Source organism: Sorex araneus, chromosome X (genome assembly GCF_027595985.1).
Source record: "Sorex araneus isolate mSorAra2 chromosome X, mSorAra2.pri, whole genome shotgun sequence".
Classification (NCBI taxonomy): domain Eukaryota; kingdom Metazoa; phylum Chordata; class Mammalia; order Eulipotyphla; family Soricidae; genus Sorex; species Sorex araneus.
Window position 1 is genome coordinate 43,877,713 of NC_073313.1, and position 26,668 is coordinate 43,904,380.

The window sequence follows — 26,668 nt, forward strand, 5'->3', positions numbered from 1 at the left end:
CAGCTTAGTTAAGGCTTAGCTCTCGTTGTCACTGTGACCCAGTGCGTGCTTGTCGAAGAGATACTCCGCCATGCCGGACTCGGGGCCCCCATCTTGCGCAGGTTGGTGAGGTGGTCACCCAGTTCCTTGATGGCCTTCACCTGCTCGTCCAGGTAGTGAGTCTCCAGGAAGTCACACAGGTGGGGGTCGTTCTTGTCCGTGGCCAGTTTGTGCAGCTCCAGCAGGGACTGGTTCACGCTCTTCTCCAAGTGCAACGCACACTCCATGGCGTTCAGTCCGTTCTCCCAGTCGTCCCGATCTGGCTTCTTGATATCCTGAAGGAAAAGGCGGCCGCCGCGCTGGTTCTGCAGCTTCATCAGCTTCTCCGTGTGTTCTCGCTCCTCAGGAGATTGGTGGAGGAAGTATTTGGCAAAGTTCTTCAAAGCCATATCGCCGCGGTCCAAATAATAAGACATGGACAGGTAGACGTAGGAGGCGCAGAGCTCCAGGCTGATCTGGCGGTTGGTGGCGGCCTCCGAGTCCTGGTGGTAGTTCTGGCGAACCTGTGAGGGGTCGCCGTGGTCCTGGCGGCGGCTGAGATGGGACGAGGCGGTGGCGGTGGTGGTTCAGGACAGGCTGGCGGGGGGCAGCGGGGTGGGACGAGCGCCGGGTTCCGTCCAAGCACTGTTGAAGCAGGAAACCGTGATGACTGTCCGCGAAGGCTGTCGGAATGAGACCTATTGTAACTGGTTTTGGCATATCGAATATGCCACGGGTAGTTTGCCGGACTCTGTTTCTCATCTGCCTCTTTTATTATTTAAAAAATAATCATATTATACATTATTTGGGCTGGAGCGATAGCACAGCGGTTTGGCGTTCGCCTTTCACGCAGCCAACCTGAGTTCGATTCCTCCGCCCCTCTCGGAGAGCCCGGCAAGCTACCGAGAGTATCGAGCTCGAGCGGCAGAGCCTGGCAAGCTACCCGTATGTATTGGATATGCCAAAAACAGTAACATTAAGTCTCTTAATGAGAGATGTTACTGGTGCCCGCTCGAACAAATCAATGAGCAACGGGATGACAGATACATTATTTAAAAATTATCCTTTATTTGGTTCTTGGTTCTATTCTGTATCTGGTGTTTTGTTATATGTTTGGAATTTGGGGGGGGGTTACACCCAACAGTGCTTAGGGCTTACTCCTGGTTCTGCAATCAGTGATCACTTCCAATGGGCTCTGGGGACTACTATATAGGTTGCCAGGATTTGAACCTTGGTCAGCTGCGTGCAAGGCAAGCGCCTTACATGCCTTATACACAACTTAATGCCTTATATACAACTGATGCTTTTCTTCTCCCCTGCCAAACTTATTCTCTCAAGGTTTTTCTTGCACTTTGTCATATTTTTAGAGAACAACTTAAAAGGGATATCCAATAGTAACAGTCATGACAACACTTTAGTGAGCACTAATTAGGTAAACTTTATACACAGCCAACACTCATTTCAGTTGTGGTGGAGGGAAGAATATTCAGCCATTTGAGAAGATACCTAGAAGTACAGAAAAATGAGCTCAATATTATTAATAATCCAAGAAATAAAAGTCAAGACCACAAAGAGGTATCACCTCACACGTGAACTATTATCATGAAAAATATAAAAATGACATGTGTTGATGAGGATGTGCATTAAAGGGAACACTTAAGCATTGTCAGTGGTAGTGCAAGTTGATACAGACACTACACATAAAATAGAGTTACTGTGTGATCAAGCACTTCCATTGTGAGCTTGATTCCTTCCATATGGAGGAAACAGAAATATATTCAAGTGCCATGCTTACCTTCCAAGGCTCCTACAAATGGAGCTTTGGCAGACCCTAGGAAAGTCTTCAGTTCACAATGCTCTGATGAGAAATAAACATGCTTTCTAGTATGATTTTAACAAGTTAAAGCACTTGGAATTTTTTTGAAGGAACTCTAGGTAGAAAGCGAACAGAAGAGTGGGGTACATTTCTAAAATGGCATTAATAGAACCTGCCTTGCAAGGGTTTTATGAGGATTAAATGAGATAACACATTCAAAATAGCTAGGATCCCACTGGGCCTACTTTGTGGATACCCAAGGATTAGTTGCTATTACCATTAATGCTGTTGTTATGTTGTGCGGGTACTACTATTCAGACATCTTGAAAGAGATCTGCTCATTATACCTGTCATAAGACTGTCTTTACCAAATGACATTCAGTTTCACCACTCTATATCAATGCAATAGCCCTACTAATATAGCTCATTTTCTCTAATTTAAAATTTGAAATAAAGTTTCTCTGGAGGAAAACAATAACCTAATAGCATAGAGAATACAAACACAATCATTTACTTGGGCAAGAGGCTCATCTGTTTTCTTGAGTTTAGGCTGTTGTGTTAGATTGAGTGTTTTCAGCCTGCAGGACCTCACAGAACCATTGAGATTTTAAAGCAATGTTTATTTTTTAAAAGCCTATAACTAATATATTCACATAGTAAGTATTTTAAGAAGAGTTCTTCAAAAGATAATAACTATTGGTTAGATAAGTTTTTCCTCTTATTCTTTGGAGGAACTCTAGTAATCAATTTTAGACTCATGTTAAGGAATTTTGATGCACGTTTAGCTGTATATGTATATATATATATTTGATGAAAACATACATAGGATTACATTGTTATGTATCATTTTGTCTATCTTAATAATGTACCAATGGAGATTATTATACATTAGCTCATTTCTTTTGTTCCCTTTTAACAATGAATTGGTAATGTTCCAGATATGCTCACATGTATTTAATATTTTCCTTCCGGATGGTAACTTACTTTATTTCTCTTTTTCCTCTATTACTAACCACACAGCAAAGAGCAACCTTAAAGTTTATTTGGATAGTTGTAGGAGTATCCCTAGGGTAGTGTGGGGAGGTAATTAGCCTGGTGATCATTACAGTGTGAGTGGAGGACTTGGAGTTTCCCAAAGGGATAACATGAACTCCTTTCCATAATGTTTATACTTTTACCAAAAGAAATGACTAGTGTAAGAAAGATGAATGATAACTTAATGTGCAAATGTGTGTCAGGTTCTACCCAGAAAAGGTCATATCATTAGGCTGGTGTGAGTCACAACATTAATATAAAATAGAAGAAGATATTTGAAAGGCTCTTGTAATGTAAAAGTTGCTATGCAAGAGACCAGTTCCACTCTGATCAGCTTTCTGTTACCAGTTGTTTTGAGGTGGGGAACACTGAGGCTGAAAGTCAAGTCCTCTCTGCTTCATCCATCTCTCTCAACCAGTAATTAATGAGAATTAATAATTTATTGAATGTGTTCAATTTTCCTTTATAGTTGGTCTATTCATTTCCATTCCCTTCCCTTTTCCAATACTTTATTTCAAAATAACATCCATCACAGCTTGAAATAGGGAGACCCCTATAATATGTTAGGCCTATGTAACCTATGTTAGGTTATTTTGGGTTATGTTATGTTACCTATCTTAGGTAACACATAACAATATGTTACCCCTATAATTATGTTAGGAGACTGAAGTAATATTTCTTAAGTAATTCTCACAACAGCTCTGTGAGGCTCAGAGAGGTTAAGAGACATGTCCAATATCACAGCTGCATGTGGTGACCTGTGATCAAGTCCCAATGTCTTGCTTTTACTTTGGAATTCAGACCTGTCAACCTGGTCTTTGTTCAAACTCATTACTCAAACTTTCTCCGCGAATTATGCAGGCCACTTCTAGATTAGGGTTCACAAAGTTTTCTATCCTAAGGTCTACAAAGACCTACTTCCCAGAGACTTGTAAATCCTCTAAATAGAATGGAAATGTAAACAGGAATTAAAAACATTCTGAATTTGGAACTCACCTAAATTCAAGAAAATTGTCTCCATGTTTTTGCCTTTCTATGGTCACAGAGAAATGAATCCATATGAAAGGAGGAATTCTTTAGAGTCAGACTAACCTAAGTTTCCACCCCAGTTTTACCATATAACTACATGAATTTGGGAAATGAGGTGATGTAGCTAAATTCCCATGTTCATATCTCTTAAATAGAGGTAACAGGCTAGTACTATCTTCAATACCCATATAACAGGTGGCTATATAAAGTACCAGGGAGCTCTTATTATTCCCTATAATTGGTAATTTGTTCATTACTCTGAGCTCCTGGTTGATTAATGAGAGCTGAACAAATGGATTAAGGAGCAGGCTTGATAGAAGAAATAAGGGACCAGTGAGATCCAGGAGGTAATGTTTATTTGTATTTGATGTGGAGGAAGGTGTGAGAAAGAGGGGTAAATTCCAGAGAAAATGCATTTTTAAGCAGAAAAATCCATTGAATATTATCCCGAACTTCCCCACTGCAGAAACAGAGAAGTCTAAGTAATAGGTATTAGTGTACTTGGATTCTTCACTCCATCAGATAGCGTTTAGGCTAATGTTCTTTGGATACTGAACAGATAAATTAAATGAGAATCTGCACTCTATAGAACCCAAACACCAAACATACGCAGCTTAGTCCTCAACATTACAAATAGAGCTTAGAGCTTGAGTAAAGATGTTTTAAAGATAAATTAGTAAGTAGGACTTTGGAGATAGCACAGAGGTGCATGCCTTGTATGTCCTGGTCCTAGATTTGATCCCTGTAACCTCGTATTCCCCAACTCCCAAGCAGTGCCAAGTGTGACCTTGGTGATCCCTGAACATCCGCAGTTCTTGCAAGTACTTGCATTCAAATATCTGACATAGTTGGTGAAATGTCATTGAAAGTGATCCCTGAAGTTCTGTGAGGGAGGATGTAACTGCTTGAGATCCCCTTCCAAAGATGCATTACTATTTAGGTAATACTGCTTGATGTTCACTTGGGACTCTTGGCATTCTCTGATGGCTATTATTTGTTCAATCCAGAATAGTATAGTTCCATTAATATTGAACATGTTTGTAATAGTTTTACATGGACTCTGTCTCCCACTTGCTCTTCTCTTTGTTCTTGTTGAAATGACTGGGCACTGTAAAATTGACTGAAGTGATCATCAAGGGTCACACATCTGGTTGTTTTGCTCAAATATGTGGCCATAGTGCTTTATAGGAGCCTTACACTTCTTTTTGTTGTGGTGTTTGTACAAGTGCTCACATGTAATTTCATACTTAGACACAGTGCTCACACTTTTTTAAAGTAAGTTTTTAAAATTTCAGCTCCATGATTTACACATGTATCCATAATAATTTCAAGCAAACAATGCTCCAGCACCAAATTATGCCACCAGTCAACTTCCCTCTACCAATGTCCCTGGATTCAGGCGCCCCCCCCCCCCGGCCAGGCTGTCTCCTTAATGGGCACATTTTTAAGTGTAATTATGATTTGGGTTCCATGCTTACAGTATTGATGGCTTTGTGGTTTGATATGTACCACACTCTACCCCACATATGGTTCCAATGCCCCTGTCCTTGTTTCTCTCCATCTGCCTATTCTTACTTTCCCCTCCATTTATCCCCTTCTCTGGCCTTTTCATCTCTATAGTGTAGGATCACATGTTTGCCTACCTTTGTGTTCCCCTGTTGTGTTATTCTACATTCCACAGGTAAGTGAGACCATCCAGTATTTGACATTCTTCTTCAAACAAACTTCATTTAACTTAAAATCCTTCAGTTCCATCAAAGTTGCACTGAAACTCATGATTGAATTATTTCTTCCAGCTGCTTAGTATTTCATTGTGCTTACATACATATAAAAGTTGTGATGTTTGCCAAGAGTCACACTGAATTGTGGTTCTTGCACACAACTGGCTGTGGTTGTCTGGAGATGGAATACTCTGTCATGTTGTCAATGGAACCAAATAGCAGAGCTTCCAGACCTGCATTCCACACATGTGGACTGAGCTTGGAATTGATTTCGTGGCATCATACATCAAGGCAGGTGTTTTTGCCATTGAGTCCTCCCCAAAATTTAGATTGACTATTTAAAATCACTCTAAGGATTTAATTCTTTATAAGAATAAAGAAAACAGTAAAAAAAAACCCAAAATTAAAAAACCTTCAGAAAATACAATCCCATTAATGTGGAACTAAAAACTGTTCTTCGTATTATTATTTCACAGCTGGATCAGCACAAGTTTTGCAAAAATTTCAGTTTCCCTACGTGGCTCTTTTATGCTTATGACTGTGGGTGTCATAGTGTGAGATGGAGTAGGAACAGCATGGCCTAGGGAAACAAAATTAAGGAGTAAAACAGTGAAAATCAAGTGATCGGTCATAAAATATGTAAGTATATTCAATCCATATAGTGTTTTAGAAATAAGTAATTTTTTTAATTAATAGTTTATTTTTAATTAGTGAGTCAACGTGAGGGTACAGTTACAGATTTATACATTTTTGTGCTCATGTTTCTCCCTTACAAAGTTTGATAACCCATCCCTTCACCAGTGCCCATTCTCCACCACCAGTAAACCCAACATCCCTCCCCCCCTCCCCAGTCCCGTCTCCCCCCACCCCACACTGCCACTATGGCAGGGTATTCCCTTTTGTTCTCTCTCTCTGATTAGGTGTTGTGGTTTGCAATAAAGGTGTTGAGTGGCCATTGTGTTGTCTCTAGTCTATATTCGGCCTGCATCATCTTTCCCCCACATGACCAACAACCACATTTTACTTGGTGTTTCCCTTCTCTGAGTTGCCCAGAATGAGAGAACAGCCTCCAAGCCATGGTGACAACCTCCTGGTACTTATTTCTACTATTCTTGGGTGTTAGTCTTATAGTCTATTATTCTATATTCCACAGATGAGTGCAATCTTTCTATGTCTGTCTCTCTCTTTCTGACTCAAGAAATAAGTAAATTTAAAATTATAAGGAATAAAAGTTTTGTGCAGAAAAGTAAAACAAAAGTAAAAGGGAAATGAAAAATTGTTCTTTGTTTATTTAAAATTCATTGATGGATGTATGGTTCTCTGCATAATTTAGACACACAAAATTAATATGTTGTATGACTGAAATGTAAGCATGAATGTTTGTAAGTCTGTAACTGTACCTCACAGTGATTCATTAAAAATTTTTAAACATTAGTATACCACGAAAGAAAGCAAATGGCATTAGGGTTCTCTCCAAGGAAGTACATTAAGGTGAAAGAAAAGTTAATTTTGTGTGGAAGGGATAAGTGGTGGAAATGAGAAGTATAGACAAGTGTTTTTTTAAATTTTTTTATACATTTGGACTGATAGTTGAAAACCTGTGGCATAGAACACTTCAGGAAGTGCTGGTGAATACCTAGATGTAGCCAAGAGAAGAAAGAAAATAGGTTTGAGTTGTATATGCATATATAGTTAATGCGTGGAGCTTTTGAGAGTATCGAGGTAAAATATAACACTTTCTAATTTCTAAATAATTAAATGTTGACCATGTAATTAATTGTTTTTACATTTCATCTATATTTTTGTAGCATATCTCAACCTTGGCCATATGTTAGAATTACTGGGGTTGGGGTTATAAAATAGGTTACATACAAGAAACCCAATACAGCAGCATTGAGAATGACGAGCAAGGAGAGGCTGCTAAAATATCAGGGTTGAACTAGGCTGCCAAAATGAAGAAGGACTAAAATGACTACCTGCACTTTTTTAATTTTAAATTTATTTATTTTTAATTAGTGAATCACCGTTAGGGTACAGTTTCAGATTTGTGCATTTTTGTGCTCATGTTTCTCTCATACAAATTTCGAGAACCCATCCCTTCACCAGTGCCCATTCTCCACCACCAGTAAATCCAGCATCTCTCCTACCCTCCCCAATCCCATCTCCCCCCACCTACCCCACCACTGTGGCAGGGTATTCCCTTTTGTTCTCTCTCTCTAATTAGGTGCTGTGGTTTGCAATAAAGGTGTTGAGTGGCCACTGTGTTCAGTCTCTAGCCTACATTCGGCCTGCATCACCCTTCCCCTGCATAGCCTCTGACCGCATTATACTTGGTGATCCCTTCTCTGAGTTGCCCTCTCCCCAGAATGTGAGGCCAGCCTCCAAGCCATGGAGTCAACCTCCTGGTACTTATTTCTACTATTCTTGGGTGTTAGTCTCCTACTCTGTCATTCTATATTCCACAGATGAGTGCAATCTTTCTATGTCTCTCTCTCTCTTTTTTTATTTTTTAAAAATTTATTTTATTTTATAGTTGCTCACAATAATTGACTACATTTAATATTCAAACACCAATCCCACCACCATTACACTTTCCCACCACCATATTTTATTTTATTTTTTTTAATTTAAATTTTATTGAATCACCATGTGGAGGGTTACAAAGTTCTCAGGATTATGTCAGTTATACAGTACTCAAACACCCTTCCCTTCACCCGTGCCCATATTCCATCACCAACCACCCCATTATACCTCCCGCCCCCTTCCGCCCCCCCCAGTCCCAGCCCTTGTAAGTGATAAGTTTCACTTCGTTTACGCTTTATCTTGGTTACAGTCCATGTTTCAACACATAATTCACTATTGTTGCTAGGGTTTCCCCCCAAAAAAGAGAAGACAGTCCCACTGTCAAGGAAGCATTTGATGGCTCTCCATTGCTGAGAATGTAGAGATATTAAGTCCCGCTGTTTGTTACATAACTTTTCTATTTTTTTCCCCTCTCGTCCCGCGCCACCGAGATCACACCTGTTTAGTAATCACCACGCTGCCTGACAAAGGGAAAACAAACCAAAAGAGATGGTTATTTCTCGTCATCAGCCGGCGTGGGGCTCTGGCTTAGTTGATAGTCTGGTAGAATGTCTGCAAGCAGTTTCTGGAACCAAAAGTAATATGCTGGTATCGGCCCCGGCTCAAGATTCCACCAGCGTCCCGCTGTTCCAAGTACATAATAATTTATTCCCTTGTATCCGATTCCCATGCCACCAGGTCCGTGTCAGCTTAATGGACATCATACTATGGTTAACGCCACGCCGCGTTTCTTCCCGAGAAAGAAGGATATTTCTTCTCAGCCGGCATGGGGATATGGCTTAGTTCAGTCTATAGAGATGGCTACCACTTTGGTGGCCTTCAATATTTCAGCAAAAGACTTACTATTCTTGTTAGGATTTCCCACCAAAGTCCGACCCGTTAAAAGGGAACCATTTCATATTGGTGATGATTAAATGACAATAGGTTGCGCGGCCATGGCAGCAGCCTCGCGGCTTTGAATTTCTGTATAAAGTCCAGGGAAAGTACAGCCAGAAATTACACGTCGCTACAAACTTTAACCCTATTATGGTCCCCCCAAAGTCCAACCCATTACAAAGGAACCATTTCATATTGCTGATGATTAGATGACATTAGGCTGCCGCGGCTGCGCGGTTTTGGGTTTCTATATAAAGTCCAGGGAAAATTCTGCCTAAAATTCTATCGCTACAATCTTTTACCCTTTAACAAAAAACTTAGTACTATTGTTTGGAGTTTCCCCCCACATTAAGTCCTGCCAAAAAGGAACATTTACACGTTGCTGACAATCAAGAGATATTAGGTCGCGCGGCTGCGATAGCAGCCGCGCGGTTTTGGATTTCTATATGAAGTCCAAGGAAAATTCTTTTGGTAATTGCATCACTCGCTGGCAGCGCCTAAGCCAGAAGCCCCCAGCACACAGTTTGGAGGCATTTTGGGGGCGCCGCTCGTGTCCAAAGTGGTTCAGTTGCCTCCGGGGTTGATCTCGCGTGGGGCCGCAAGTCTCTCTCTTTCTGACTCATTTCACTTAGCATGATACTCTCCATGCCGATCCACTTATATGCAAAATTCATGACCTCCTTTTTTCTAACAGCTGCATAGTATTCCATTGTATAGATGTACCAAAATTTCTTCAACCAGTCATCTGTTCTAGGGCACTCGGGTTTTTTCCAGATTCTGGCTATTGTAAACAGTGCTGCGATGAACGTATAAGTGCAGATGTCATTTTGACTATACTTTTTTGCTTCTCTGGGATATATTCCCAGCAGTGGTATTGCTGGGTCAAATGGGAGCTCAATTTCTAATTTTTTGAGAATCGTCCATATTGTTTTCCAAAAGGGCTGAACCAGTCGACATTCCCACCAGCAGTGTAGAAGGGTCCCTTTCTCCCCACATCCTCTCCAACAGTGGTTGCTTTTGTTCTTTTGGATGTGTGCTAGTCTCTGTGGTGTGAGGTGAGTACCTGCACTTTTAATGCATGTAGCTGGCATTAGAAGCATCCATCAAAGACCTGATGGTGCAGCTCAGAAGATCAGGTATGATGTCATTGGATAGACCAAGACGAGAAGGCATTGATCATATCACGCCATTTTTGACACTGGAGAGGAACTCTTCCTTGGGTCATGTGACAATAGAGGTGTCGCTGGTGTTGGTGTCCCTGTCAACATGAACTTGGCCATGAACATTGATTCATTCGATGCCTAATAACCTAAATCGGATGCTTACATTTGAATAGATGTGGCTTGTTGCTGGCAGTTTCTGTCTTTGTCATCTATGCATCAACATCCAACTATGATGAAGAAGAAATTGAGAAGTTTTACATGGAGCTGGAGAAATTCTATAAAGAAGACCACAAACCTTCTACAATGTCATTGTTGCCAAGATAGGCTGGAGAAGGTCGCCTGAAGATCTCCACATCAGGACCCATGGTCTAGAATGGAACAAACAGGGTGAGAGACTCTCTGAGTTCATCGTGTTGACCAAGACCATCCATAGTAACAGGCAGTTCCAGAAGGCCGAATCTAAACGATGGACATGGGAGTCTCCCGGTGGACAGTTCCACAGCGAAATTGACCACATCATATTCAATCGACAGTTTTGCCTGACCAATGTCGCTGTTGACACAAAATTCCAAATGGGATCAGACCACTGTTTCCTTCATGCAAAATTCTACTTCACGGAGCAGGGAGAAAGGGCTGCAAAGTTTAAGAAGAGAACTTCCAGAACAAGCACCAACTGGGAGCTCTTTGTACCATTGGGGCAATATGGGGAAATGCCCTCGTTGACAACACTGACGAGGAATATGATCAACTTGTTCAGAACCTCTATGATTGTGCTAGGAATGCCAAGAGAGAGAAAGCCACAAAAAGACGCCTGTCTTCTGAAACTCTTGAGTTTATTCGCCAATGTGGTTTGGTGCGAGCCTCAGGCAATCACAAGCTAAGTTGGAGCTCGCAAAGATGTGCAGAGAAGCGATAAAGGAAGACTTCAAGGAGAGAAGAGCAGCAGTGTTGGCCGATGAGGCAGAAGCCAGGAAAAGTATTCACAATGCCCGCCTGTCCTTCGCCAACTGTAAAAAATACAAACATGCACATGTGAAAAGGGGGATGTGATGTGTGAGTGCGTGTTGTTTGTGGGCACTTGGTGTGGCACTCTCTCTCTTTCTCTCTCTCTCTCTCTCTCTCTGTCTCTCCGCTCATGTTCAGTGCTCTTGAGCCCTGTGTATAGACTAGATCAGGATGACTCCTCCTTTTACTCTGCTTCTGTGTGTGCCACCATGCTCTCTTCCATCTGTCTCTCTATCTCTGTCTCTGTCTCTGTAGTCTATCCTCTGGTCTCTTCTGACCTCTCTCTGTCTCTGCTTCTGTGTATTCTCTCTTGGTTCTGTCTTCTCTGTTGCTTCTGTGTCTTCTCTCCTGCTTCTGTGTCTTCTCCCTGCTTCTGTCGTCTCCCCTGCTTCTCTTACAGTCTTAGTTTATATAGCAATCATATAGGGTGGTGACACAAAGGTGGGTTGAACATTAACAAATCAACAAAGACCACTCCTCCAGAATATTAACAAAATCTCATCTAAGAAGATTACTCCAGATTACTAGGAGATCTGCTTAAGGGTGGGATCCCATCCAGGGTGTGTCACTTTCTTCTTTCCTCAGCTAGTAATCGACTTAAATAATTATAGTAAATTTACTCCTAATATTTCTAGCAATGTAAATCTGAATGAGCACAGTAAGAGAAATATCAAACTTAAAGTTTGGTTCTTCCTGAGGACATCTCACTATATATTTCAGACCACATCCTCAGGCCAGTTAGTCTTCCTAACCCCAGCAGGGTCCTAGTCTCGTTGTTACTTTTGGATTATGACAGCATTTGTCTATGACCATGCTCTCAACTTATAGTTGAGTATTGTGGCATTTTGGCCTGGCCCATTTTGATGCAAGGATAGCTCACAGCTTGCCCTGGGTCCATTCCATCCCTTGACAGGACCCTGCTTTTGGGGTACTAGGAACTAAGGACAACTGAGTCAAGAAAACAGATGCCCAGGAGTAATTTTATTTTTTGCTTTTTGGGTCACACCCGGTGATGCACAGGGGTTACTCCTGGCTTTGCACTCAGGGATTACTCCTGGCAGTGCTCAGGGAACCATATGGGATGCTGGGATTCGAACCTGGGTTGGCCGTGTGCAAGGCAAATGCCCTACCCACTATGCAATCACTCCAGTCCCAGGAGTAAATATTATTGAAGTCAATCAACTCCCAAGTTACAACGCATAATATTAACTGTCTTCTTGTGTTCATAGAGAAAGGACATTGCTTTAAGGTAAACTAAGTTCCCTGTGGCAAGGCTAAGAGGACAAACCCAATGTTACCCTACAGCCAACTACAAGACCAATATGACTGCCCTCCAACATCCTGATGGGTCTATCACAACTTCTAGAAGGGCAATGTAGAAGATTATCCATGGCTTCTACTCAAATTTCTTCGATAGCCACATCCACCTGCCCCTGTAACAAATTCCGCAGGATGGATATGTCATTCCCAGTGTTCTCTCTTCCAAAATCCAGCACTCCATTTTGTCGATAAAGAAATGTACAGCACCCGGTCCAGACAAAGTCAGACCCGAACACCTGAAGAATCTGCCGCTAGTACTCATCAATACATTGGCTTGGCTCTTCACACACTACCTGTCTGAATGCAAGGTTCTGTCCCAATGGAAAATCAGCAGAACCGTTCTGTTGTACAAGAAGTGAGACATCCACGACATTGGCAACTATCGCCTGATATGCCTGTTATCTGTCATCTACAAGTTATTCACTCGAGTCATCCTGAATAGGATTGGCAGAACACTAGATGAAGGACAACCATATGAGCAAGCCGGGATTTGAAAAGGGTTCAGCATGATCAACCATATCCACACGTGACCAAGCTCATTGAGGTACTGCGAGAGTTCAAGATGCTGCTTTGTCTAACATTCATCGACTTAAAGAAGGCCTTTGATTCTGTTGAGACTGAAGCGGTCATCAAAGCCCTAGCCAAACAGGGAGTTCAAACTCAGTACATCAAGATCCTCTGTAAGCTATATTACGGATTCACCACCAGGATCTCACCATCCTACAAGGAGGTGATCATCAACGTAAAGAGAAGGGTAATACCATTTCACCAAAAATCTTCAGTGCCACCCCCGAGAACATCATATGGCAACTGCAATGGGAAGGAATGGGAGTGAAGATAGATGGTCAGCAACTACACCCCCTCTACTTCACTGATGACATCGTTCTAATAACACCAAACATTAGCCGAGTGGCATGAATGCTGGCTGACTTCGACCGTGAATGTGGAAAGGTTGGACTGCAGCTGAATCTCACGAAGACAATGTTCATGAGAAACAGACTAGTTCCTGACATTCCATTTGCTCTCAATGGAATGAACATCTCTGAATGCAGCAGTTATGTGTACCTGGTTCGAGAACTCAACATGACAAACAACTTGGCGCCAGAGCTTTGCTGGAGGAAGAGAATGGCATGGAGTGTTGAAGAAGTTGTTAAGAGGACGAAGAACCTCCACCTCCAGGCACATCTTTTTTACTTCACTGTGCTTCCTGCACTAACATACACCTCAGAGACCTGTGCCGTGCAAAAACAGGATGAGAATGCTATTTAGGTTTCCCAAAGAGGAATTGAAAGGGCTTGTTTGGAGTATCAATTTCTTTTTTTTGGTTTTGAATTATATTTTTTAAATTTTTATTAGTGAATCACCATGAGGTACAGTTACAAACTTATGAACTTTCATGTTTGCATTTCGTTTACATCCCTCCCCAGTGCCCATTCTCCTCCACCAATGTTCCCAGTATCCCTCCCACCACCCCCACCCCAACCCCCACCACCCCACCCTGCCTCTGTGGTTCTTGGTGGTGGAATATGTGCACTGGTGAAGGGATGGGTGTTCAAACATTATGTAACTGAGACTTAAGCCTGAAAGCTTTGTAACTTTCCACATGGTGATTCAATAAATTTTTTTTTAAAAAAGAACCACAGTAAACCTCTCCCCCCTGCCTCCCCAACCCCCTACCCCGCCTGTGTAGCTGAAAAATTTCACTTTACTTTCTCTTTACTTTGATTACCTTCAAACAAAACACTCACTATTATTGTTTGGAGTTTACCCAGCCAGAGTCGGACCTGCTGGAATGGAAGCATTTGATAATTTGTTTTCTATTGCTGAGAATGAAGAAATATGAGGTTGTGTGGCCACAATAGTGGCCACGAGGTTCTGGATTTCTGTATTTTAGTAACTAATGCCAGAGGAATTTCTGCCAGAAGTTGCATCGTTGCTAGCTTGTACCTCTCTGCTACTTTATATTCCACACATGAGTGCAATCTTTCTATGTCTGTCTCTTTCTTTCTGACTCATTTCACTCAACATGATACTTTCCATGTTGACCCATTTATATGCAAATTTCATGACTTCATCTTTTCTAACAGCTGCATAGTATTCCATTGTGTAGATGTACCAAAATTTCTTTAACCAGTCATCTGTTTTTGGGCACTCTGGTTTTTTTCCAGACTTTGGCTATTGTAAACAGTGGTGCAATGAACATACAAGTACAGATGTCATTTCTACTATATCTTTTTGCCTCTCCGGGATATATTCCCAGGAGTGGTATTGCTGGGTCAAATGGGAGCTCAATTTCTAATTTTTTGACAATCATTCATATTGTTTTCCAAAAGAGCTGAACCAGTCAGCATTCCCACCAGCTGTAAAGGAGAGTCCCTTTCTCCCCACATCTGCGCCAACACCAGTTGTTTTTGTTTTTTGGGATGTGGGCCAGTCTCTGTGGTGTGAGATGGTATCTCATTGTTGTTTTGATCTGCATCTCCCTGATGATTAGTGATGTAGAGCATTTTCTCATGTGCCTCTCAGCCATTCCCTCAGGTGAGAGAAGGAATCCAGACTTCCAACCTCCATCGATGATCGAGGATCAGGAATGCTGCCTCATTTGTCAAGGTGTTGAAAATCAGGTGGGTTGGACATGTAATGTGATTTGGAGATGACCACTGGAGTAGAGCCTTTACCGACTGGATCCCATGGGATGTCAATGAACACCTGACCGCACACCTATGAGATGGTCAGACTTCTTCATCAAGCCCCTAAATGAATGGTTTGATGCTCTTCGTGTTTCTGGAGCGAGCAGACACCATTGGGCTACACTAGCACGTGACAGGAACAAATGTGGACGCTACTGGCAATGGGACAACAGTGATACAGGTGATAATAACCCAGTTAAAACAGAAATTCTGGCAAGTACATCCTGGGCGTCTAGGTTTATTTTTAAGATTCTCATAAGATTTTGATGTACAGTGGAGGCCAATCATTGGCCCACAAGATAATTCTTAAATGCAGCACTTGTAGCTTCAACTGGGACTGTAACCAGCAATCTACTTCTGGATGCTAAGGATTCTTGTGTACATAAACAGCAGGAATTCTTTAGCTTACACCTCTACATAGGTTTTTGTGATCCAAGTAGAAATCTGGGTTCTACCACACATATGTGAAGCCTTGAGCAAGTTTCATACTTAAATTAAGTCTAAGTTATTGCATCTGAAAATTGAAGGTAACATCTATTTGGCAGTGTTATGGAACAATTGCGTGATAGAATGTATTTATTAATATATTTTCTGACAGAAGTCACCATTCAACTCTTTCTATCTGTTCACTGGCCTCAACTCCATGGAAATACAATACTGATGTTTAAAATAGTCACAAAATCTGCAGACACAAAACCAGGTTATATAGCTATAAGAAGTGTTATAATAACCTTCAAATAAAATTTGACCTACTGAATGAACAGACAGTATTTATAAGTTAATGTAGGGACTCGAAATTAAAATTAAAAATAAATTTTGGTTTGCAATTTCCTATAACAGGATTTGCAAGTAATTTCTGTGCAGAAAGATCTGGGTACTTCACTGACAACAAATTTAACAGTAGGAAGTTCCCATTAAATTCTAACAGTACTATGACTATTGAGAAAGCTGATGTGGTTGGAGGTGAAATGAGGAGAAATATAGGGTGCAGTTCTCATGAAGACACAAATTCTCTGGACCTTGGCTAGACTGTAACCCATTAAAAACTCATTTATTTATGTCTCGGCATTTATGGAAAATCTGCTTTGTTTCAGGCTTGTCCTGAGGTCTGGGGTTACAACTCGCTTGCCTATGCAGAGCTCTCATTCTATGGGGTATAGAGGTGAGGAAACAAAACCTAAGAAGTTTTGAGGTATTCAAAAGGGAAAAGAGCTATGGTGAAATATAAACATGCTAAGATCAAAGGCAGTACTATAAGTACAAGGATTTGGGGCTGGAGCAATAGCACAGCGGGTAGGGCGTTTGCCTTGCACGCGGCCAACCTGGGTTCGATTCCCAGCATCCCATATGGTCCCCTGAGCACTGCCAGGAGTAATTTCTGAGTGCAGAGCCAGGAGTAACCCCTGTGCATCGCTGTATGTGACCCAAAAAGGAAAACAATAATAATAATTGCAAGGATTTATTTTTTAATTTCAATAAGGTTGTTGGGACATGGCGCCATTGACAGAATGACAGGGGCAACAATCTGAATGCAGTAAAGGGAAGAAAGAGCTCCATGTGGAAGAGAATTCTAGACAGAGGAAATGTCAAGTACAAAGACCTTGAAATAGGATGTGCTTGTATTAATCTAGAAAATTGAAAGAAGTACTAATTGGAATACTGTGTTCAGTCTTAGACCTATTTTTTGTGGGGGGCACACTGGTGGTGTTTAGGGCTTACTCTTGACTCTGTGCTCAGGGATCACTCCTGGTGCTATTTTCTGAACAATATGTGGTTTTGGGGATTGAATACAGGTAGGCTGTGTGCAAGGCAAACAGCCTCCCTGCTGTAATATCTTTTTAACTCCTCAGACTGAATATTAACTCTTTTAAACTGAGTATAAAAGTAAAATGTTTGGGAAAAAGCATCTGAAAATAAAATTCCACTGAAGATAATACAAATCACTCACTATTAGAATATTCTTGACATTTTGGCATATTTACTTCCAGATTGTTAGTAGACCAAGAAGCCAAAATAGCAGAAAATAGCTAAGTTGAATTGATATTTATTTTTCAGAGACTCTCCAGGGTTCCATTTCTAGTTCTAGTGACTCAATTCTGCATTCCTAGCATGTGGTATTCAAATTGGGATCTCTCTCATCACACTTTCAAATTACTACAGGTCAAATTCAGCCTTTAAGGTTGTTTTCAAATAGTTGAAATCACAAATATTTATGCTGCAGATACTTTACATTTTAAGGTCTATAATTTTTAATGGCTTGCCACTTTGGCAGATGAAAAATGCTCTCTTTGGCTTTTATTTCTATTGACATTGAGACTTCATACCTATGTTTAATGCTAATTTCAATTCTTCTTCTGAGATTTTTTTTCAGCTTACCAATAACCCTGTATAAAACATATCACCTAAGCTTGAAGGTTTCTATAGGATGCTGAGCTGAATGTAAAACACTATCATTTTGTTCTAGGTTGTAACCTCAAATGGTAGGTTGTTACCAACAATAACTGCAAAAATTCTTCCTCGGCCAACAACATTTTTGATATGCAACTGCCCCTCTTTCTAGCAAGATGAGAGTCAATTTTTCCTCCCTTGAATTTTTGGCTGATTTAATGTGACTTGCTTTGACCAGTATAGTGTGGCAGAATTGATGATGTGACTTTCTAGCCTAAGCCTTCATGGGTCTTGCATTGTCTCAGTTTTCCCTTTTAGAAGAGAGTTGCCACAAAGCAAAAATCAGGCAGAATGTCTGATTAATGAGAGACCAAGTACAGTATGGGGCCCACCCTTTTGAGAGCACCAAGGTTGTAGACATGTGAGAGACTCTATCTTGAATCTTCCAGTGACAGTAGATTCACATGGAATAATGCTGAGTTGTGTTATTGACCTGTCCAGATTCTTGACCCATAGCATGAAGTAAAATTGTGACTAGCTATTGTTTTAACCACTGAGTTTTAAGTAATTATATAGCAAAAGATTGATACATAATAAAGGGAATTAGGAATATTTTTGCCCTTGATTAAAGTGACATCACAGTGAAGCAGGAATGTAATTGTCTTACTGACAAATTAAAAAATAATGTTGTAGTTAAAATAACATGTTTAAAATATATTACATTTTATAAAACATCAAAAATACCCTAAACATGTTATTATTGATGGTACTGATATACAGTTATCACAGTTAACCACCAGCTAAGTGCCCAATATCCTTCATCAATGTTTTTATGTTACTTAGTGTCCACCTTTGAATTTTCTCACCCCTACTGCTGGGTAATCTCAGTTTTGAAACATCAAAAATACCCTAAACATGTTATTATTGATGGTACTGATATACAGTTATCACAGTTAACCACCAGCTAAGTGCCCAATATCCTTCATCAATGTTTTTATGTTACTTAGTGTTCACCTTTGAATTTTCTCACCCCTACTGCTGGGTAATCTCAGTTTTGAAATTCAGAGCCAGTGGTTTATCATAGTTAGATGCTGTCTATTCACTTGTTTCATTTCTCTATATACCATAGACGAGTAAGACCATCTGTATTTGTCCTTCTCTATCTTACTTGTTTTGCTTAACATAATGCTCTCCAATCCAACTTGCAGTAAACTGAAAGATTTCATCTTCTCTTACAGCTCATAATATTCCATTGTATATATGTGTCACAATTTCTTTATTCATCTGTCATTGGGTACTTGGGTTGTCACCATGTCCTAGCTATTGCATTCAGAGTTGCAATGAACATAGTAATGCACATATCTTCAGATTATATTTTGTGTTCTTGGAAGAGAAACCAAGAAGTGGGATTTCTGGGTCATATGGAAGCTCTATTGTTAGGTTTTTAAGGGCATCCATATTATTTTTCATAGAGATAGAAGCAGAAAGAGTTCCAAGCATAATGAATGAGCATTTCCTTTTCACCACATTCCCACTAATACTATTTTCCCATTTTTGATAGATGCCATTCTCACTGGTGTGAATTTTTACCTCATTACTGTTTTTATTTTCATTTAGTAAGTGATGCTGAATACTTTTTCGTATGCTTATTGGCCATCTGAATATTTCTCTCAGGGAAGTGCCTGATCATCTCCTCTCTCCTTTTTGATGGAGTTATTGATAATTTTTGTTGTTGAGCTTTGTATGTGATTTATATATCTTCAGTATTAGCTTTTTCTATGGTATGCAAATATTTTCTCCCATTCAGAACAGCGTCTTTTTATTTTAGTTCAAGTTTCTTTTGCCATGTAAAACCCTTTTAGTTTGATGTAGTTCCACTTATTTATTTTTGTCTTTGTTATCTTTGCAATGGAACTGAATCATTGAAGATACCTCTGAAGTCTATATGCTGGAGAATCCTGCCTATGTTTTCATTAAGTAATTTTATGGATTCTGATATAATCTTGAATAGAGACATATTGCTCTGAGGAATAAAACTAACCTCAACTCCAGGGTGGAGATCACAGGGATTCACATTCTTAGTTTGATTCAAGAACTGAGATTAATTAATGTCAATATACCCCCAGTCATTTTGTAAGGTAGTGAGTCAACTGTCTATAACGGTATTCCTAAAAAGGCTGGAACATCATTAAAGATATGGTTATGAGAATAAATTACTGAGAGGTTAAACTATATGATTCATCAAATTTCTTCAATTCTTTGGAATTGTTGAAGGGGAAGAAAAAGGGCTCAGATATTGGAATTTGAGGTCAATAATAATTGCAAAGGATTTCTCAGACATGAGCTTTCAGTTTGTGGAGTATATTTTTCATCTCTTTCTCTTTGATTCTTTTATTGTTAAAATTTTGAATAATCATAGCAAAGAAAATATTATGGTCAACATATTGGGAGGCTTAAGTTTTATAAGCATAAGAATTTGAGACAATACAATAGTGCCTCTATTGTATTGTGCCTTTCTACAATTGTGCTTTAATATTTAAGAGTCCAGTGGCAGGTGTTACCATTTCCCCCACCTCTCACCTCCACTTTCAAGTGGAATATTACTTCTTATAACTTAGATTCATAGAGAAATGCAAAAGAATTCTTAAGGAAAATAATGATGGGTAATCAGGTGCAAAATAGTCTGTTATACTCTCCATTTATGAGAGACAAAACTTGTACTAGTCAGGAAATCATAGGTAGATTTTGTATTCTTTAGGAAAAAATTCCCCAGTTTTCCTTACTTTTCTCATTGTTAGCATGCTTTATAGACACGGAGGGGACAAAATTCTTCAATAGAGATCTGCAAGCTAACTATTCATAAAGTCTACGTCATTGGTTTCCGATACCCATAACGAAATGTTAGAACAAATCTGTGACTGGTTAAAATACTTAAATGGAAACTTAAAACTTAAAGATATTTATTTGGCGTCTACAATTTTTGAGATTTTGTCTTGTAAAGATGAAACATAGGAGAAAATATTTCTAAATTGGAAATATGAGAGAATATCAATCACATTTCAAATTCCCAAAGTAATAGCAATAACAAAGTTTGAGTCCAGTACACGGGGGTAGCAGGATATATAAGGAAGACATAAACTAAAGATACCTTAAGCCTTATGGAGTTATTCTTCCCTTTAGTAGTAAGGTAAAATAGCTTAAGCTCATATTATATGAGTAAGAATAACACAAAATTTAAATTTTAGTGAGACTACAAGATATAATTGATGAAAAACTGAAAGAAGAATATAAGACCAAAAAGCTGTTTTTAAATTATAGGGCTAGAAATGGGCTGCAATATTCCTTGAGAGTCTACCTATCTACTTCTGTAGCAAATGAGAAAGCATCAAAGCTAGTGGCCTCCTACTTAAGGCCACACTTAAAGGATCGTCTTCACCTTAAGACCATCATCTTCAGAATGACCCAGAGGACTAACATGCAGTTAATTCAGGTGGGGATATAATGATTGATGTCTGACTCTCACTCAAGAAAGCTGGAGTATCAAAAGTCTCAGAAAAGATATGTTTATATTATCCTATTATATTATAATAATATAAATTAATATAATTTATATTTAATATAATTATATCAGAATATGTGGAGAATGTGTGGAAGGGCTCGCCCGAGAAATCGGTGTTTAACGGGCTATCGTGATCGTGATTGTGATATTAGAATATAATGTAAATTAATATTAATACAAATTAATATTAATGTTATATTAATTTATATTATTAATATAAACATAAAATATATGTTTATATTATCAGAATTGGGTGGGGTCAGAGATGGACAAGGTATTCTGAAGAACCAAACATAATGTAATGTTTTTTAGATAGAGAGGGCAAAAATAGATTAGTAATTGTTGTGACATTATACTTTATTGGTGACTGATGAATAGCCATGTGAAATACCCCAGTCTCTGCTCTTACTGTACCCATTGGGTAAAGTTCTTAAAAATTGTTCTTAAAAATTGTCAACTTAAACAGTAACTCCATGTGGGAGGAGAGATATTGTATTGACTAAATGGCCAGCTCCTGAGCTCATTCAGGGATGCCAACGTAGGAAAAAAAAGAATCATACAGATGTTTGCTTCTGGGAGAGAAATATAGTCATTGTGAGGTCTTTCAAGACCTGATCAAATAGAGAGATATCAGCAACAACTCCTTGGATATATATGCCAATAGTAAAGAAAATGTGTCATTCAACTTGCAGTTAAAACTTATTACAACCATGCATGTGAATAAAACTGACCATCATCGGGCAATATGAAGAAGAATTACTCTTGATAGGGTCATTTTATAGAAAAACTAATGGTTAAAATATTGTTGGTAAATACAGTAACAGGTTAATTTAAGATTGCTATGACTATTGACCAGCTGCCAGTTAACTATGTAATTTAAGACTCAATTCCACCAAGCTTATTCAAAAGTTGACTAGAAATTTTTCAAAAAGGGGGCTAGGAATTAAATGCTGTCACAAGCCTCTCTAACCAGGCTTGGAATAATTTTTGTTTTACATGAGATTCTTGGTAACTAAGTGACTAAGGAGAAATCATAAGTGAGTATGGGTTCAGAGATATAATTTCCTGAATGAAAAGAACAGCAGAGATTTTCTTGGTAAATGGACTTCCTGAGGATGCCATAAAGTAAAGGAGCCACTTCAAACATATCCAAGACAAGAAAGCAGAAGTCTAGCTGCTTATAAAACATATTTTCCTATCCCTACTGCTATCACCTATAAAATTGCACTATGCATTCTCCAAATATAACCACCAATAATCCATTCCATTTCTCAACACACATCAGACTCTGCTCACCAAGAAACTGAGTTTGTTACTCCTTTTTTTTGAATCTGTACTGATCATGTGTCTTGCTTTGACCAATAGAAGGTGGGTTAAGTTATTCTTGGCCTTTAAGAGAACTTGCAACTTGAACTTACTTTTTAAGTTGTAAATAAAGCAAAAAGTTTGAGTGTTCTAATGCTACCATGCTTTGTTGAAGCTCAGGCTAGCCAAGTAGAGAGGTCATGTGCAATGAGACACATTTTTAACCAGCCCTCAGCTAGTGTAAATACCCCTGATAAGATTTCATCTTAAATGATTCAGCCACCGCAGATTCTACATGAAATGGATCTACTTAGCTGAACCCAGTGCAGATATCAGAATTGCAAACTAAACTCTTTTAAAGTCAATAGATTTTGGAGTACATTTTTGTTTTTGAGCCACACCCAACTGTGCTCAAGGCATACTCCTGACTCTATGCTTATGGATCATGCCTACTAGGGCTTAAGGAACCATATGGGGTTAAAGGAATTGATCCTGGATTGGCTGTTTGCAAGACAAGTGCTATACATGCTGTAGTATATCATGGGCCCCATATAGTGTATTTTTTTCTTTCTGGGTCACACCCAGAATTGCACAGGGATTACTCCTAGCTCATACACTCTTGAATGGGACAAAATACTAAAGATCTTCAAATCCACAGTGATTGTACCATCTAGAAAACATGACCGATTGAGAGACCTGAAATGTGTCCAAAGCAAATGCTGATCATCTGGGTAGAGTGAAAAATGTTGTTTTATATGCATTTTTCTAAGGAGAAACAAAGGATAGAAATGAGATGGAGGCCTTGTTTATCTTTAAAAATTTTAAAGCAAAGGGTTTGAAAAGAGAGCCTTATAAAATGGCCAGCCCTCAGTTTATTTTTCCATTGCTCTCCTACTTATTTGTGCATACTGGAGTTAAAAAATATTCTTCTATGATTCTAGACTGCTCCAGGCCAGCCAGTCAGATTCCTAATGCTCCTAAAGAAAGAATACAACAAATACCCATTACCAAAAGCAATCTGTGGCTGAGGATACAGAGGAATTTGTGGTGAAAGAAGAATTTGTCTCTTCAGCAACATAATCCTCAGAGTGCTGAATTCTTTGGGCTGAGATATAAACTACAGGCTTTATTAGTAACCTGGAGAATAGAGTTGAATGGCTTGGGGGATTATAGTCATGAGTAGAGAAAAATAATCACGTCATTTCCTGTGAAACATGCAGAACTGAAATTAGGTGTAGGGGGGGTTAGAGAGCTGTTTGCCCAGGAGAATCCCCTTGCTGAGTATGCTCTGAATTCCTTGCTCAGCTCATGTGTGGTTTCTCTCAGCTTATATCTGGGCTTTGGTCCAATACCTTGTGGACAGAATAGGGACATAAAATGCCCTACTCTCATAGTGGTAAGTAGTGATGAAAAATTATGGGTTGTGGCTGCTTTTCTCCTTAGGTGTCTAAAGAACCCATGAGATCTCACTGTCCAGGCTTTTCAGAGCTCATGCTGGTGTTCATCAGGTGTGTACCAGAGCATCCAGTCCTGCCAATGAACATATTTCTAGTGAAGTTCCTGACTACGTTAGTGACTCCCCTCCCATGATTTATAGTAAAATTGTTTAGAGGAGAAAAGGGAGTTAGAAAAGACATTTAGACTAGTTAATCTTTCTTAGAGGCATGGAAACTAGAAGTAGAGTTCATGAATGCATAGCATAAGTTGCAAGAATTGCACCAGGAGAACTGCTACCAAGCATGAGTTTGAACCCTGTCGTCCAAATAACAGCATCAAAGGAGAGAAGGGAAAGGCTAAGCGGAAAGATCATTTTAGAAAGCAGGAGGTATCTCAATCCCAGGAGGGACAGATGCTCCAGAGAGCTGCTTTTTGCTGCTGAAGAGGACAGTGACTGGGAGATTTCCTTGACAGAATGTAAGAGGCAGACAGCCACACTTCCCTGCTCCCGAAAAGACTCTCAAAGTACCTAATGCTCTTTATTTAAATCTGAAGGATGAGGTGGCCTCCTTTTGTTTGGGCCCACCACTAAAGGAGACTGTAATTATTCAAGTATTTTCAGGAGCACTAAGGCTCTTACCCCTTAGTCATACCGGATCCAGGATATTTTAATTGCCCTTTTATAACAAGTGCCTTGACAGACACTTTTGTCTTCATGGAATGTGTTAGAAAAAAATTCCACAGTCCCAGCTTCCACAGCTTAGAAGAAAATCCCTCCTGAGACAGGCTATTTTGAATTTAACATCACATCATTGATGAAATTTAATTATAGGCGAGCCCTTAAGTTTAGCACCTTGGAGCCAATTTTTACACTTGTGATTTTAGGTTTCTTTGATATATTTACTCTGTTTTCCAAATGCGACTTATTTCTTTCTAAATGCTGGATCTACAGGGGAATTCCCTTCCCCAGTCACAGCTGGCGCTGGGACATACCTACGACGTAATGTGTAGCCTTGCTGAAAATTCCAAGAAAATGTGACCAGGCAACAGTTCAGTGACTCTTTAGTGCCCATCCCAGAACCCCCTTCAAGGCCAAGTCCCACCATGGATGCAGGGAATACCAACTGCAGATGGTTGAGAGGGAAGCCTTTTCTGAGTGGTTTCATTTGAGGCCACCACCAGTGTTGTTTTAGGGCCATTGACAAGCTGAGCCGTCTGCCTTAGTTTGGAATCACTCTGCAGGGCCAGTAGAGCCCCCAAGAGTCCCATTTGGATAACTAGAAGCTTCAGTTGCACCTGCATGGCGAGATAGTTTTTCCTTCCTTATGGGAGTGTTTCCCGAGGTCTGAATTCCAAGTTCTTGGTTTTCTTTTTCATATTTCAAAATACAGTGCTTGGGGCTACTCCCAGCTTGGAGGTTGCTCCTGTTGGTGCTAAAAGTGCCATTATGTGCCGGGAATCAAAGCCAAGCCCCCAGCCCACAGAACCCACATTAAACTGCTGAGCTATCCCTCTGGTCGCTCATGGAATGTTTTCGTAATTCTTTTTCTCAGAGCTGGCTCCTACAAAGCCGAATGTAAGACAGTATTTCTGACTAGGTTCCCCTACAGAAAAACTTGAGGGGAACTTAGACCCAGTCAGTTACTAGTGAGATAACCCTAGATATCTAGAGTGAGGGAGTAGATGGGTGAAACAGGAATGGCAAAAAGACAAAAAGCTGTGTCATTGAGCTGGTACCTCCCTGGGATAAGTAGAATGTGTCTCATATTTGTCTCACAAACGAATGAGAACCTGGGATATTTCTCCTTATATTGCTGTCAACTTGTCCTCCAGTTAATTATGGATTGTCCCTTGGGATTCCCTTCAGGCTTCCGATTGCCCTGTATACGGATTGGGTCAATTCCCAGGCTTTCTAAGAATACCTAGCAATAGAAAAATTAGATACCCTGTAGATATTTGAGGTGGGACACTTAGAAACTTGCTAGGAAGCCATCTACCACAGTTCAACCCAAATCAAGGTGGATGAAGGTCTATGGTATTGAACACCTACAGTGTCTGCTACCAAGGACAAAGAGTACCAGTCTTTGATATTCTTTTGTTTTGTGGACCACATCTGGCAGTACTCAGGGATGACTCCTGACTTTATGCTCAGGGATCACTCCTTTTGAGGCCCAGGGGTCCATATGGAGTGCTGGGGATCAAACCTGGATTGCTCATGTGCAAGGCAAGCACTGCCCACTGTACTGTCTCTCTAGTCCCAAGAATGCCAGGCTTTACATTTTTTTTTGGGGGGGGTCACACTCAGCGATGCACAGGGGTTATTCCTGGCTCATGCACTCAGGAATTACTCCTGGTGGTGCTTGGGGGACCATATGGGATGCTGGGAATAGAACCCAGGTAGACCGTGTGCAAAGCAAATGCCCTACCCACTGTGCTATCTCTCCAGTCCCAACCAGGCTTTAAATTTTTTTAATTTTATCGAATCACCGTGGGTTACAATCTCACAATGATCAAACACCATTCCCTCCACCAGTGCACATTTCCCACCACCAATATCCCCAGTATACCCCCCCTTTCCCACCCTCCTCCTGCCTCTATGGCTGACAATATTCCCCATACTCTCTCTCTACTTTTGGGCATTATAGCTTGCAACACAGACACTGAGAGGTCATCATGTTTGATCCATTATCTACTTTCGGCATGCATCTCCCATCCCAACTGGT

General features: G+C 40.1%; 1 pseudogene; it reads right to left on the minus strand.

Annotated features, from left to right (window-relative positions):
• On the minus strand, nt 1-24,596 carry LOC101550518 (ferritin heavy chain-like; annotated as a pseudogene).
• Between the last annotated feature and the right edge of the window lie 2,072 nt (nt 24,597-26,668).